At 46.0% G+C, this 15,819-nt stretch overlaps 1 protein-coding gene across 4 annotated transcripts in view; it reads right to left on the bottom strand.

The window, feature by feature from the left end:
• SMG6 (SMG6 nonsense mediated mRNA decay factor) overlaps positions 1 to 15,819 on the bottom strand; it is a 376,938-nt gene that overhangs the window by 58,202 nt on the left and 302,917 nt on the right. The window lies entirely within an intron of this gene.

Below are 15,819 nucleotides of genomic sequence, written 5' to 3'. Positions count from 1 at the left end.
GGGCGGCAGCAATCTCTTACCCAGGCGTCGTCGTCGCGAATTATGGCTAACAATTTATGCGTTGAATGTTAGACGACCAGTTAGGGCCGGTATCTCTCTTTGAGCATACGTGACGCTATGTCGTGCCTGGCATGTAACTAATTGATGAATTTGGTGTCTTTCCAAGGAATTGTCTTGTAAAGACAAAGGAAGGAACTGTCAGCCATTAAGGTTTAAACTAAATGACTCAATTGATCATAACATCTGAAAATATATATCGTGCTTCTAAAAACTGATTTAAACTCAACTGCAGGCAGAGGTGAGTGGACAAAATGTGGTTTTGAGGCTCAACGTGCAGGGTGGATCCTTAGCCCAATAAACAAGTCCTTGAATTATGTGCCAAACAGTAGATAAAATGTTCGCGACCCACGTACAGGAAAAAAGATGTCATCCAAACGCCTCCTTCACAAAGGGAATAATTAATTATATATCTTCGTAGTGTTTAGTATGTCTCCTAAACCAAGGACGTATCCAATCTTCATCTACCATTTAGCCTAGTGTATAAGAATATTTACTTCGGCCTGCGCTCGGGTCTGATATGTTTAGATAGATAGCCAAAAAAAGCGTAGCCTATCATTATGCTTACATCTTGTTGTCTAAATTTGACCTTCTATAGGACGGGACAATGGGAGGTGTTGTCCTTATGGCCCATTAGTGCTATGTCTTTAGCGCAGATTCTTGTCTAATATTTTGCTATAAATGAAATGCCTTTCCACTTATTTTTTAGCGAGTGTCTTGAGGAATTGTCCGCTGCGTGTAGGCGGTACATTCTTGAGCCTCGCTCCACACGTGTGTATGTAATCGATTTTATTAAACATTGTTGCTCTTCTTCTTCTGATTCTTCTTCTTCTTCCTTCCCTTGAGGTCTTCGATCTCGACATATATATATATATATATATATATATATATATATATATATATATATATATATATATATATATATACATATATATATATATATATATATATATATATACATATACAGTGGAACCTTGACTTACGAGTTTAATCCGTTCCGTGACCGAGCTCGTAACTCAAATTGCTCGTATCTCAAATCAAATTTCCCCATTGAAATGCATTGAAATGCTATTAATCCGTTCCAGCCCGCCAAAAACCACACCAATTTTTTTTTAAATATACAGTATATATAAAAATATCTCGCGCTTTATATTTCACCTGTATGCAGCATACAAGCTGGCAGGATGGCCTGGACTGGAGGTACGCACACTTGACTCTAAAGTCTAAACTGTCCAGCCTGGGTTTGAATCCCGACCTAGCTATAACCTGTCATGGGTGAATCACAGGCAGGGTGATTCATCAATGTGTGTACCGCTAAACTGGGCGCCCCGTTTGCGTCCCATTAGTTGTTGGATGTTAAGGATCTCACCGTGTTTTCCACAAAGAGAAGGCGAGCTATCGCCGGCACTCTGAACAAGTTGTGGCCTGGCATGCTCTTCTCCTCTGCTGTTATATACGTCCTCCTCGGCACCTCGCTCATGTTTTTCGACGATTGCGTGTTTTATATCCAAGCACATCATCCTCTTCTTCTTCTCAGTACCGTGTTTTCCACAAAGAGAAGGCGAGCTATCGCCGGCACTCTGAACAAGTTGTGGCCTGGCATGCTCTTCTCCTCTGCTGTTATATACGTCCTCCTCGGCACCTCGCTCATGTTTTTCGACGATTGCGTGTTTTATATCCAAGCACATCATCCTCTTCTTCTTCTCAGTACCGTGTTTTCCACAAAGAGAAGGCGAGCTATCGCCGGCACTCTGAACAAGTTGTGGCCTGGCATGCTCTTCTCCTCTGCTGTTATATACGTCCTCCTCGGCACCTCGCTCATGTTTTTCGACGATTGCGTGTTTTATATCCAAGCACATCATCCTCTGCTTCTTCTCAGTACCGTGTTTTCCACAAAGAGAAGGCGAGCTATCGCCGGCACTCTGAACAAGTTGTGGCCTGGCATGCTCTTCTCCTCTGCTGTTATATACGTCCTCCTCGGCACCTCGCTCATGTTTTTCGACGATTGCGTGTTTTATATCCAAGCACATCATCCTCTTCTTCTTCTCAGTACCGTGTTTTCCACAAAGAGAAGGCGAGCTATCGCCGGCACTCTGAACAAGTTGTGGCCTGGCATGCTCTTCTCCTCTGCTGTTATATACGTCCTCCTCGGCATCTTTTTCCAGAAGAGCCCTGTTGTTGGATGTTAAGGATCTCACCGTGTTTTCCACAAAGAGAAGGCGAGCTATCGCCGGCACTCTGAACAAGTTGACGGCAGAGATACTGTACTTGCACGGCAAGATAACCACGTGTCGCACGATCTCTTGTCATGGTCCACAAGATTATCACAGAGAGGTGCAGTTTCCAGCGTTTCGAGATCTGATCCAGGCCTATCCAACGAGACCGGTCCCAGCGTTCTAGGCCCGGTGGTTGTCTCAGACGGACCCGACAACGGCAGTGTTCGTTTTAACTCGATTCGATTCGAGCGCCGACGTGCCGGCGAACAAAACCGGTCATATCTTTTGAACGCGTTGCTCGATTTTTACAAAATAAACTTTTTCTTGAAGGTCTGAACCGTGCGCTCAAAACGATACCGAGTTTGACCCTGAGAGAGCCGTTTTGCGCCGGCAAAGGCGCCTTGTGTGACGTGAGGACCACGTCGTGCTGCATAGATTATCATAAATTATCATATCATTATCGGCGGCGCTATATATCATTAGCGCTATACTAGGACAGAGATACTGTACGTGCACGGCAAGATAACCACGTGACCGGAGCCCACCTGGCGGCGGAAACTCAAAATAACCGAAATGCGAAAACTAAAATGCAGCGCTATACTACGACAGAGATACTGTACGTGCACGGCAAGATAACCACGTGACCGGGTGGCGAAAGCTCGTAACTCGGATCTCGGCTCGCATCTCAAAGCAATAAACTGCCAGAGTGACGGCTCGTATCTCGAAAAACTCGTAAGTTGGGGCACTCGTAAGTCGAGGTTCCACTGTATATATATATATATATATATATATATATATATATATATACATATATATGTCAAGTCGTAGATTCGTTATTGCTAAGAATTCTGTATAAGACGTCTTGAATAATATGTTATGATTTTAATGTTGCTTATATACTATTTTCATAAAGTTAATAAAAAGGTTTTTGCTTCGTTTTAGTTTAAAATGAGGAAAGGCTCGCTTGGGTCGTGCTGGACAATTGTATACGTGTGCTTTTTCGAGGCTAGATAAGGCCGGTCGTAAAATCACGCTCACATGCGCGTGATTTTGTGTAACGCTAGTAGAATGATTAGATTGCAGACATACTCTGTATAAACATGCTTTGAATTACTCATTTGAACAAACCCATATATTTTATGGTCTTATCTGGCCAAGCATGCACTCTTCTCTCTGTGAGTTACATTTTTCGTCACCTCGGAGCTTTGAAACTATATCTGGTCCGAATGATAAGGAAGGGCTGACTCCCCCGAATGACAGAGCGGATGACGGTGGGGGCTAGGATGACGGCGAGGGACTCTCGCCAGTCGCTTTGTTCTCTCGGAGATTTTCTGATAAACTTGTCAAGTATTTATACGGACTGCGAATCAATGTGCTTCAGGAAGGCTAGACGTGGCATGAAGCTGGTTCTTGCTGTAGATGTCTGTCTCCTCCGGATCTGTATAAGTTGGTTTTTAATAAAAGCTGCGTCATTTTCAAACTGTTTGTGGACTTCTTTTGTAAACGAAGAGCCGCTTCTTCACATTTGGTACCAGGAGTGGGGTCGCAACAGACGCGGAGGACGGGAAACGGAGCCCGAGGGACAGGAGGAAGGCTGCCTGAGGCCGACGCCGGCACGCTGATTTGATTAAAGGTGGGAGTTGTTTTATATCAGAGGGCTATTATTCCAAATTCGTACCTTCCTCCCTCGAGCGGGTCCAGTCTCCCTGTCTCCGCGCTGCCTGCACTCGAACAGAAATTGTAAGTAAAGGCTCATTTTAGGCCTCAGAATGACGTGGCTTTGTTAAAGCCAGGATAAACAATTAAGGATACCAGTAAGGACTTAACAGTAAGCTTAAAGTTACAGTTAGCACCAGGAGGGGAAAATGAGGTCGGACAGCCATATAGGTTGAAGCCAGGTGGCCAAGATTTTTCCAGGAAGGAACAGCCCAGAGACAAGATGGGGTATGCCATTGCATGCCAGGGAACGAAGGGCTGTGGCTAACTTAAGAGGGCCATAAGAACATGGCCAGTAAAAGGATTTGCGCAGGATATCGGTAAAGATAACGTTCGATAAGGGTAACGTTATAAGTTAACAAGGGAAAGGGGAAAATGAGGTCGGACAGCCATATAGGTTGAAGCCAGGTGGCCAAGATTTTTCCAGGAAGGAACAGCCCAGAGACAAGATGGGGTATGCCATTGCATGCCAGGGAACGAAGGGCTGTGGCTAACTTAGAGGGCCATAGGAACATGGCCAGGAAAAGGAAAACGCGCAGTAGGTAGGCTTGACAAGTAAGTAAGCAGTTAAGCAAGTAAATCAGCGATTGATGCCGCTGGACCAGATGCCAGACCAAGACCCCCCAACCCCCCCAAGACCTGAGCTCAGTCCCGGGGCTCTAGGCAACACCCCCCACCCCCCCAAGACCTGAGCTCAGTCCCGGGGCTCTAGGCAACACCCCAACACCCCGCCCTGCCTTCCCTTTTTCACCTCAACCCACCCCGTCCAACCCGTCCCAAAAATCCTTTTCCTTGAATGAGAGACGTAACATGAATGAGGAATGAATGTATATTGGGATGTTAATTGACGTGTGTATCTGGCCAATGTATTTGTCTGTATGACATATGCAAAGCAGAGGGTTTCGGTGTGAAGCTTTGTAAGTGGTCTACTTGACATTCCCTAGCGACTATCCGAGGGAACAGGTGAGGTCCTGAACTGAGTCCGGATTTTCACCTGTTTGGGAGTGTTGGGATTCGTGTGGAGGCACGAGGGTGCGCGCCAGGACGGAGGGCGGCGTGGCGTCGTCGCGTTGAGATGGTTGTGCCAGGTCGATCGGCGATCTCTGAATTTAAATCGGATTTTTGTCGTGTGTGTTGTGAAATTAACGTCTATCCGAGAATCCTGGCGATGTTCGTTTAATTAAAGTGTGGTACAAACCTGTGTTTCCGCTGTGCGGCTCCGTGGAAGTTTGGGTAGAGTTATTGTGCGTTCGGGCAGGAGCCGAGCGAGCCGCGAGTCACGGGTGTGCTGTATGAGGTTGCTCGGAGGATGTGTGCCCAAATGCATTGTGGGTCATTGCGACTTTGATGGATGTCGGACGTTCATGTCAGACGAGCCATGTCAGAATAGTGAGCACCTGCGACATACATGCCAGGCAATGTCACAGGACGAATACGTTATTTAAGATGGATTTATAGGATGGATGGATTTATTTAAGATGGCTAAAATAAACGATTTCAAGACAGAGTAATTAATTTCCGGTGCCAAGTTCCAACAGGAAGTCTTGTTCATACAGTAAGTGAGGTACAGTGCGGAGTGGCGGCTGGAAGATGCATCGATGCATTTGTGTTGATCGATGCGCCGGACAAAGGGTTTGCTGGCGAGCGATGCTGGTAAGGTTAAGTTATTAAAATTCAATAATTTGAGCAGAAATGTCACGTTTTCAACAAAACGCTTATCCGAGGAAGGAGGACGATCGAGGTTTCAACTGTCGGTATGTGGTGTGGCTTGTGCCAAGGTGTGCGGTGGTCAGGTGTGTAACGAAGCCATTTGTCCAGTGTCAGGAGTGGGATGGGAGCGGAATGAGTGTACTTGGGAGGATATTGTTCCAGGTACAAGACAAGATGCTCTTGCAATGACGGGGGGCAAGGAGACACCTAGATGTGTGAATAAGGTACGTCGAATGGTTGTCGGAGGTTGTGGTTTCATTGCTGTCTGTTCTGTGGAGTTATATTTCTGAGGCATGGATTTCAAGGAGGAGGTGTGTGCCCCGAGAAGATTGTGGGTCGCAGATTGGGCACTCTGGGTGGACACGGGGGTTGCAGTTGTGTGGGCGCGAGGAGGTTTGTTGATGAAGCGTTGTGCGAACGAGGAGGGATGTGCGAAAGGTGCACCAGGTAGCAAGGGTGCTGCATTGTAAAGCACGCCTCGTACGGACGTTCCTGGGCGGATTGTGACGGTTGTTGGATTCGTAGAAGTTAGCATTATGCTATGTAGAGCCACATTAATGGTCATTTGTCCATTGTCGCCGGACTTGCATTACTTGTGGGATAATAAAGCGCTGGTTACCCCAATTTGAAGTTTGACCCTTCGAAGTTTATTTGACCTTTGTTCGAGATATGTAAGGGTAAGAGGTCAGAGGCAATTCACTAACCTTGGAAGAACGACAGGCGGAGTCAGTCTACAGGGTGTTGCTTTAACGACAGGATATAGAACTTAAATCTGGAGAGAATATCGGGACATATATTGTTGGATAAAACTGAAATCATGTACGTAATTAGCGAACAGAGAATATCGAGTTTTTTGTTGTTGTGGAAGCGTCAGGTACAGTACGCTTGGAATTTAATTTAACCGGGCCGAGCACAGTGACGTGTGTGACCGAGCAATGGGGATAGTCATGGTAAATGGAGGACAATTGGGAAGATGCAAAGAGATGCAAGTAACATGAATTAAGTTGTGGTATCAAGAGGTGGGTGCTGTATATTGGTATATTGGTACACCAAGTAAGTATATTGTGGTTATTATAACTCGCTGATTATAGGGGGCGCCGGGCGCACCAAGTACAGATCGGGTTGCATGGTGGAGCAGGCGCAGGGTGGAACACCCCGTGTGGTTGGAGGTTGAAATGCAGTGAACATGCCCGATTTTGGCTTTGCGAGGCTCCGGATAGAAATTGGCATTTCGATGCTGTGGATTATATTGTGCCTGCCTGGAAAGGTGATGTCCTGTGCTGGGGCTGGCGACATGCCTCTGTTATTTGTCTGTCTGTCGGTCTGATTGTAAGTCTTTGGTACTGGGAGGGCTAATTGAGTGCTCAGGCGTCATTGTTCCATGGAGGCAGGTACTGTGAGTCACAAAATGTAAATGTAACACAGAGAGATGGACAGGACAACAATGGAGTTTATATGGACGGGTTTGGGGCAGTTTCAATCTGACGATTACAGAGTGCTTTGTTCTGTTCACGAAACATGTAAAATTCATGGAGTTGAAGTGGTTTGCAAGAAGGCAGCAGAGTCAGTACTGGGATGCAACCTCGTCCAGGGGTTTTGGTCCAGCCTGCAAGGAGTCCAGGGGCTTGTTTCAGGGCTGGGTCGCCAAAAATGGGATGCTGTGCCCATCTGGATGTAAAATTATCCATCAAGGACGGGGAATGATGTGCAGTGTGATTGGGTAAGAGGTAAAGGCCATAAAACACCAACCCCATGAGGAACGAAATAAATGGAGACGTCGACAATGGTGTCAGAAGCGGTGGTTGGGATCACATGATGGTTGGGATTGAAGAACAACCTACTGGGATTTCATGATGGGCAACAATGTATGAGTGAGTAATTGTGATCTGTTTAAGTGTAAGAGGCGGTGGAGAAGAAAGGGGTGATGAAAAGTTATTTGTTTTAGTGTGAAGTAGGTTGGTTGCTTATTTGTCACAGTAAGATGAGAGTTGTGTTTTTAAGCTTGGTCTTTGAATGAATTGTTGCTTGGAATGTGTTGATTGGAAAAGTGATTTCTGATCGCTGATCCGATCTGGTTTTGAATTGTTTGATTTAATTTTGAGTTGATTGGAGGTAATAAGGATTTGTGTCGATTTCTTGATTTGAGTTGATCTGGAAACAAAGACAGATGGGATTAATGTGTATATCAGGAACATTTTGGAAAAGAAATATGGATATATGACATTACTAAAATATAACCAAGCAATTGAGAGTTCTTGGGTTAATGGGATATAAATAAATGCATCTACAAGTTGATGGTTTATAAAATTTTAGTTCTGGATGATACTTAAACGATGAACAATGTTGGCAATATACAAAGAATGTGACTTGTTTTTTGGGGGGAAAACATGTGGTTTAAAAATGGTTGGCTAAGTTTTAAAGATGGAGATGTTTCGCAGAACTCTTATGATTATTTATATGAGTGGTGGACTATTCCATGGCGAAGCATTTTTCAGTTTATTGAAAGTTGGATTTTGTAAAATAATGGTTTAATATAACCACAGTAGAAAATAATATACAGATTTGGGACATTTTGTAAACTTTCGAATAATGAGAAGATTCATAAAATTCATAAAAGGTGGATACTGGGAAACCATCGATGTTGGGGGCAAAGTTATGGGTGGATTTGGTGAGTGGTTTTGGGCAAACGAAGATTAATTTAGATTTATCATAGTTAAGTTCGAGGAAGTTGATTTGAAGCCAGAATTTTATTTGGATGCCAGAAAGGAGAAAGGAGATGCTGAAAGCCAGAAAGGAGATGCTGTTGTCTACTCTGAATGACAGGTGGTGGTATCCAGGGCGCTGAGGAGTTTGTTCACGTTGTAAAGTTTGTTTATTTATTTGTTTATTTAGTTTGTTTATTGTAGAGAAGAGTGCTTTTGGGATTCCGGAGCCAGAGTGGATAATTTGAGGGTAGTAGGTGGAGTAGAGGACATCTTTACAGTGCTGTAGGTGGTCCTTGTAGGCTTGGGAGTGAACTGATTTGGGTTTAATAGGCACAAGCTGGTCTAAACAGGGTGAGGAGGATGGTGTGATTGATGATGTCAAAGGAGGCGTTGAGGTGAGGAGGATGAAAATGTTGAGGTTGCCGGCATCAGAGGAGAGAAAAGGTCGCTGGTGACTTTGAGGAGAGCAGTTTCAGTACTGTGGCTGGAGCAGAATCCGGATTGGGATGTTTCATACAGGTTATTGGCAGAGTGGTGATGTTTGAGTTGAGTGGCCACAGCACGTTCCAAAACTTTTGACAGAAAGGGTAGGTTGGAGATGGGTCTGAAGTTATTTAGGGTGTCAGGGTTTAGTCCAGGGTTTTTCCAGAATGGGGGTGAAGTTTCACGAGTTTTTGGGGAAATCGGTATGTGAAGCTGGATTAAGTTGGAACTGCTTGATGAGCCATGGAGATGGATTGGGTTTTGTTGTTGGTTGTCTGGGAGTTCGGTTGTTGCATTGCCAAAGGTTTCTGTGTGGTGGACACACTCGTTGGCTGTTGTCTTGTGTGACGTGGATGGAGATGTATGTGGCTGCGTGTGGCTGCCTGGAGTCGGGAAGGCGGCTACAGTGGTTGATATTGGTTGTGGATTGTCCGGGGTGCTTCGATTTGCATAGGGGGTGAAGATTGGGATATTACATTATTTTAAGTAAGTATTGGCATGAGTAATTACATAAGTAATTATGAGTTATTATGAGTATTAGTTATGAGTAAGTGATTATTACCTTCGCAAAAGCGGAAGGTTATGTTTTGATCGCTGTGTATTTATTTGTATGTCTGTGTGTGTGTGTGTGTGTGTATGTGTATGTTATTCGCATAACTCAAAAGGTATTCAACCGATTCGCATGAAATTTGGTGGGATGATAGGTTATTATCCGGGAACCATTTGATTAGATTTTGGAATCGATCGGGTCAAAGGTCAAGGTCAAGGTCATGAAAAGGTCATGGATGTGATTACAATATCAAACTTTTGGCGGGATAGAATGGTTTAATTTGAAACAAATCTTCCCGCATGACAACGTAGGTGTGGCTTTGCTACACAGATCTTGTAGTCTTTTATTTTGGCAACAAAAGTAGCTGCGGCGAAGGTATGCGCTCTACCGAGTGCCCGTTCTAGTTTTAGTAAAGTTACATGTTTCGCTGTGTTGTGGATCTGGGGACAAGCTAGTTTGATGGGTACCCTGGGGTCTTCGGCGTGTCTATGTGTTTGGCTGTCTGTTACACCGGACTCTTGAATGGGTTTTCATGAGACGAATTTCAGACATAACAGTGAGAATCTATTTTGAGCGAATCACAGTGGGTGAGGAAAACATTGTGTGTGACCAGACACCAGAACTGACCAGAATTGAAATTGGAAGTAGACCAGGTTATTTCTATTATTTGTTTATTCGTGAAAATAAATAAATAATAGGGGGAGGTTAATGGAGGTTAATGGTGGTTTGTTTGTGTTAATGGAGGTTAATGGTGGTTTGTTTGTGTTAATGGAGGTTAATGGTGGTTTGTTTGTGTTAATTCTAGTTGAAACTCTAGCTGAAGTAATTTTCGTTTATTTTTATTATTTTATAATTTTATTTTTATTGATGTTGGAAACAGGTAATGGGATGCTGAGAGAAGGATTGAATTTAATTTGAATTGGACTGGATTAAATGGGATTGAATTTAAAAATTGAATATTGGATAAAATTGGATCCACTTGAAAAAAGTGGATTAGGAAATTGGAGAAAAGGTGTTCTATGAAACTATGAATTGAATGAATTGAATCTATGAATTGGAGACCTGTAGACCAGGTGTTCCACCAGAGGAAAAAGACCAGGTGTTCATGGAGCACTTCACCTGCAAGAACGCCTTGGAACCAAGGTGGAAGGGACCAGTCCAGGTGTTGCTGACTACACCAACGGCAGTCTTTTGCGAGGGCAAGACCTCGTGGATCCACGCCACGCACTGTAAGTTGGCCATACAAGCACCAGACACTACACCACAGCAACCACAGTAAGGATGGGCCTAATCATAGGTACAATACTATTGATAGCGACAGCAGCTAGGGGAAACTCCGATTCCAATAGATGCGAAAACGAAACCCGACACCTCACCGTAACATGGGGACAAAGAGTATCACTACCATGTTTCGAACAGAAAGCCCTGCACACAAATTGGGTGAACATAAATTGGCTAGCACTGTCGGCAGGGCCTGGACGCGTTGGCATGGTACTACAAAAGCAACGAGAGTTCCGGGAAAACGGGCAAGCTAGCATTGAGACCTTGGCCCAACCAGGATACAAATGGGGAACCCCTGATTTTAAGCTACAAACACGCACGCGCCTAGAGAAAGGCATGACTATGCAGGTCCGGTGCAGCGTCTGGACCCCAGGAGCGGCCAGTGGCGAAACTAAATACACACCATGCATCGAATACATACTCACGCCACACCCCCAGGATAAGGCCCCAAAGAGGGGGGAAAACACATATTGGAAAGTGGCCAGGGAGGTGGCAACAATTCAAAACAGGACACACTGCTGGTCGTGCATGCGCTTTCCCCAAGCAGGCACCACAGGAATACACATGATAGTGCTACCCTTGTCCCTCAATGACCTCTGCTCACAACCTATCGATTCCCCATGTTTAGTCACCACGCTGGAAAGAGAAGGGGTTGACAACGGCCAGAGTTGCAATCGACAATTTAATTATCGCCCGTCAATGACTGCCCATGTGGCCGAGAGGCCTGCCCCCGTCTGGGTCAAACCACAGAAAGGGAGGGTCTGCCTCCAGGGTTCCGGCCACTTGCGTATGGGAGAATCAGAATGCGCCTACACTCTCCCCGGGAAGCTGGGACAAGGGAGCTCGGGGATTACATTACAAATAGTACTGCAAGATAAACACAACCACAACATAACGGCTATAACATTCTCTAGGGGGGTTAGTAGGATTAATGGGGTGGTAAAGGGACTCCAGTGCTTATCCACCCACCTGGTCCCACCCCATGGGACAATGTTTATATGCGGCGACAAGGCTTACCCCTATTTACCAAATAATTGGGGGGGCACATGTTATCTGGGTTCAGTCCTTCCTGACGTCGAGATACTGGATGAGCTAGACCCAAAGTCCTTGGACAGGCGTTATAAGAGGTCAGTCATGAACGAAGATGGAACCACTAAACTACACGGGAGTCTATGGGAAAAGGTGTTTGGTTTCTTCTTCCCAGGAGCGGGCACAGTCATGGATAGTTTCCGGATAGACAAATTGGCTTTGGCCCTAGAAAAGGTGGCAAACGACACCGCTACGGCTCATGACATACTATTGGATACGGTGATTCACATGCGTACAATGGTGATGCAGAATCGGGTGGCTTTGGACATGCTCTTGGCAGAGAAAGGGGGGGTATGCGGAATTATAGAGGGAAAATGTTGCACTTACATACCCGATCCATCTGAAGGAGTGTCAGCCGCAATAGTGAGACTAAGGGAAACTAGCCACGCCCTGACAATCGATCGGATCGCGCGCGAGAACTCTTATAAATTTAGCTGGCTCACTGACTGGTTCCAGGGATGGACGGGCACCATAGTGAAGTGGTTATTGACCGCACTGGCTGTGATAATCGGGGTAGTAATTTGGGGGGCACTAATGAAATCTCTAGTCCTCCTCTGTATGAGAAAGTATTTTACAGGATGGAAAGTGAAGAAGCCGCCGACAACGACTATGGCTCTGACCACAGAGGCCGTCGACCTGAACGGGTCCTTCAACAAGGCAGTTGCGACCAACGCTCCAGAAAATTGTATTGAATTTTGTGACGACTGTGATACTTGTGTGGATCCCATGTGGGAACTGGCTGCTGCCTGTATGGATGTTTGTGATGACTGTGATACTTGTGCTGAAAACCCCTTGCGTGTACTGGCTAACGCCTCTTATGTATTACAAGCTGACAGCTGCACGCCCCCTTCCGACCCAACTATGGATCTGATTGCGACACTGGGTCTGGCGGTCGAGGGACCCGACGCGGATGTCCTAGACCCGCAAGCCGACCAGGCGCCCATGGGAGACTTTGACATAAAGGAAGTCCCTCTCTTTTCTCCAAATGTTTTAAGTTCAAATGCTTCAAGTGAATCGGATTTTTACGCTCTGTACCCTGATCAGGAAATTGAGACACAAGATACTGACGACATTTTGTATTCCCCAGAACAGCAGCACGTGAGGGACCTCATGGGCATGACCGTTGATTAACTTCGAAGATCTGCAAGGACTGCGTCTGCAAAGGGTGGGGGGAGCAAGTTCCGCAGGGGAGGTTGTGGGCCCTCTGGCGGGGCAGAACCTCATCTGGACCAGACGTCTTCGTTGTGGATCCGAAACGTTAATGGACTTTCATGTTCTGAGCCCTCAGGTTCAAAGCACGCACCACACGACACGTTCCCCAAATGCACGGGCGAGGCGCTATGGGCGCACGGTATGCCCTCGGGAGATACCCGCATTACACGATTGTCTTTCAATAAAGCCCGATGTGGCACGTTGTCTCTTAAGATACTTTGTCTCGACGAGACAAGAGGAAGGAATGTCAAGTCGTAGATTCGTTATTGCTAAGAATTCTGTATAAGACGTCTTGAATAATATGTTATGATTTTAATGTTGCTTATATACTATTTTCATAAAGTTAATAAAAAGGTTTTTGCTTCGTTTTAGTTTAAAATGAGGAAAGGCTCGCTTGGGTCGTGCTGGACAATTGTATACGTGTGCTTTTTCGAGGCTAGATAAGGCCGGTCGTAAAATCACGCTCACATGCGCGTGATTTTGTGTAACGCTAGTAGAATGATTAGATTGCAGACATACTCTGTATAAACATGCTTTGAATTACTCATTTGAACAAACCCATATATTTTATGGTCTTATCTGGCCAAGCATGCACTCTTCTCTCTGTGAGTTACATTTTTCGTCACCTCGGAGCTTTGAAACTATATCTGGTCCGAATGATAAGGAAGGGCTGACTCCCCCGAATGACAGAGCGGATGACGGTGGGGGCTAGGATGACGGCGAGGGACTCTCGCCAGTCGCTTTGTTCTCTCGGAGATTTTCTGATAAACTTGTCAAGTATTTATACGGACTGCGAATCAATGTGCTTCAGGAAGGCTAGACGTGGCATGAAGCTGGTTCTTGCTGTAGATGTCTGTCTCCTCCGGATCTGTATAAGTTGGTTTTTAATAAAAGCTGCGTCATTTTCAAACTGTTTGTGGACTTCTTTTGCAAACGAAGAGCCGCTTCTTCACATATATATATATATATATATATATATATATATATATATATATATATATATATATATATATATATATATATATATATATATATCATTTTTCCGCTTCCGGTCCGGTCTGGAGAGGACGCTGGCGTTACTTGTTCGCCGCTTCTCCGACTGGGCCATTGTACATAGTTTGCTTTTCTGGTGGTCGTGGCGGATTTTTGACCGTTGGGTCTGCCCTCTGCTCGGTCCCGGCTCTGCTCCTGGCTTCGCCTGCCCGGCTCCTCCACTGTTTCCTCAGGCCCGCTCCCGTTGTTTGCGGCGGTGGCTGTTTGCCGCTGTGGTCTTGATTAGCGGCTGCAGTCGTTTGCCGCTGCGTTTGCCGCTTTGCCTCCTCGACCTTGGCCTCGTACTCGTCCCTTCGCTCCTGCCTGGCATGGCTCTGAGGTACTCCGCCGCAAGGCTTCTTCTGCTCAATACCCGCTCCACCCCATCATGCATCTCTGCCATCAAATCAAATGGACTCCTCCGACGACCCAGGTACATTCACCGTGGCTCCGGTCGTAAGTTTGTTTATTTGCAATCAGGTCACTCCATCCCCGTCCTCTGGTCGGCTCAGCGCACTCTCACTCTTCGTCCCAGCGCACCTGGTCACAGCAACGCACACGATCGCACCTCCTGCCTACGAACCCTGGCTAAATCACCTGAATTCATCCCTGCTGTTCAAAACAACATCAAGCTCACCCTGTTCAATACCCGGTCCCTCAACAACACATGCCTCATCCTGAACGAATACATCCTGGATAACAAACTGGACTTTCTCTGTCTCACCGAAACCTGGCAACAACCTCTGGACTACTACACACTTAACCTCACCACACCCAATGGATATTCCTACGTCAATAAACCACGCTCGGAGGGCCGAGGTGGTGGAATTGCCGTTATCCACCGTCAAGACATCAAGACCAACCTCATCTCCATCTCATCTGCTCCATCATTTGAACACCTGGCTTTAAAACTCTCTGGTCGCACGCAGTCAGTCATGGCTGTCGTCTACCGCCCTCCCAAACCACACCCATCATTCCTGTCTGACTTCTCCTACTTTCTGACCCAGCTATGTTCCCTCTCCCCCTCAATCCTCCTCCTTGGTGATTTCAATATCCACATGGACTCCACTGACTCCACAATAACCACTGACTTCACTGATTTACTCACCTGCTTTAACCTCACTCAACATGTCGACTTTCCTACCCATATCCGTGGTCACATTTTGGATCTTGTCTGCTCCACTGGATTAAATTTGCACCATCTCTATGGCTCCGACCTCACCCTCTCTGACCACTTAGCCATCACTCTGACCATCAACATCCCCGCCCCAACACCAAGGCATTATCGCACAATCAACTTCCGTAAGCTAAACGCTCTTCACCTACCTCATTCTCATCCACCCTCTCTGAAAAAATGTCCACTTCTCCCTTCATTGACCTCCACACCCCTTCCGACCTCACTGACTACTACAACCACACTCTCTCCTCCTGCCTTGACCAGCTTGCGCCTGTAAAAACCAAAACAGTTTCTTTCACCCATTCTGCTCCCTGGTTTACCCCTGAACTCCACCTGATGAAAACTCGTGCTCGCCAACTTGAAAGACTCCGCAATAAAACGGGTCTCACAGTTCACTCCCAAGCCTACAAGGACCACCTACAACACTACAAAGATGCCCTCTCCCGCGCCCACTCTGCCTACTACTCTCAAATTATCCACTCTGACTCCGGAAACCCAAAAGCACTCTTCTCGACAATAAACAAACTCCTCCGCCCCCTGAACACCACCACCCAGTCATTCACAGTAGACAACTGCATCTCCTTCCTCTCT

Source organism: Myxine glutinosa, chromosome 6 (assembly GCF_964187855.1).
Source record: "Myxine glutinosa chromosome 6, kmMyxGlut1.1, whole genome shotgun sequence".
Lineage (NCBI taxonomy): Eukaryota > Metazoa > Chordata > Myxini > Myxiniformes > Myxinidae > Myxine > Myxine glutinosa.
This window is presented reverse-complemented; position numbering and strand designations above follow the sequence as displayed.